Here is an 880-nt window from a genome sequence, read left to right as displayed (position 1 = left end):
CCACGTACTAGTGCTAGCCTAGATAGTCTGGATATATCCACGTACTAGTGCTAGCCTAGATAGTCTGGATATATCCACGTACTAGTGCTAGCCTAGATAGTCTGGATATATCCACGTACTAATCTACATCCATTGTCTAGATATCCACCCCTCTAACCTACACCCATTGCCTAGATACCCACTCCATTCCTACGTGTATATCCATTGCCTAGATATCCACTCCTTTGACCCACATCCAATCCATTGCTTAGATATCCACTCCATTATCCTACGTGTATATCCATTGCCTAGATATCCTCTCCTTTATCCTACATCCATTGCCGAGATATCCACTCTATCATGCCCTATATCCATTATATTCTCCAGTTTTCAATGTTCTATCATTTTAACCAGACACAAGACAATCGGAACCCGTGACATCATTTCATGACAAAACGCTGGTATCATTCCAGTCCATTCCATTCCACAGTGCAGGCAGCCATCTTACAGCGATGTCGTGTTATAGTCACATACATTACGTTACGTTTACAAACACTTTTATTTTATGACTTTGTCCAATACGGTACGGAGTGCTCGACACATTGTCCAAAACACGACACACGCCACCAAGCTCAACAGGGTCCATCTGTCCGGTGTGAGAAGAATACGACATGTACTGAGTACGGTACCTAGGATTCACTGGAGGGACGAGATCCCAGACTCGGAGGTTGTTGAGCGCGCGAAAACCTCGAAGTATCGTCAGTCGTCACCGGAAGGAAATCCAGCACAGACGGTTGAGGTTGAGACACTTGGTCCAAAAGCCAGACACACGCAGCTCCCTGAAGTTATTTACTACATGTACCGAGGGTTAGTGTGGAGCAGGTGGAGCAGGTGGAGCATT

Source organism: Aplysia californica, unplaced genomic scaffold (assembly GCF_000002075.1).
Source record: "Aplysia californica isolate F4 #8 unplaced genomic scaffold, AplCal3.0 scaffold00563, whole genome shotgun sequence".
Classification (NCBI taxonomy): domain Eukaryota; kingdom Metazoa; phylum Mollusca; class Gastropoda; order Aplysiida; family Aplysiidae; genus Aplysia; species Aplysia californica.
This window is presented reverse-complemented; position numbering follows the sequence as displayed.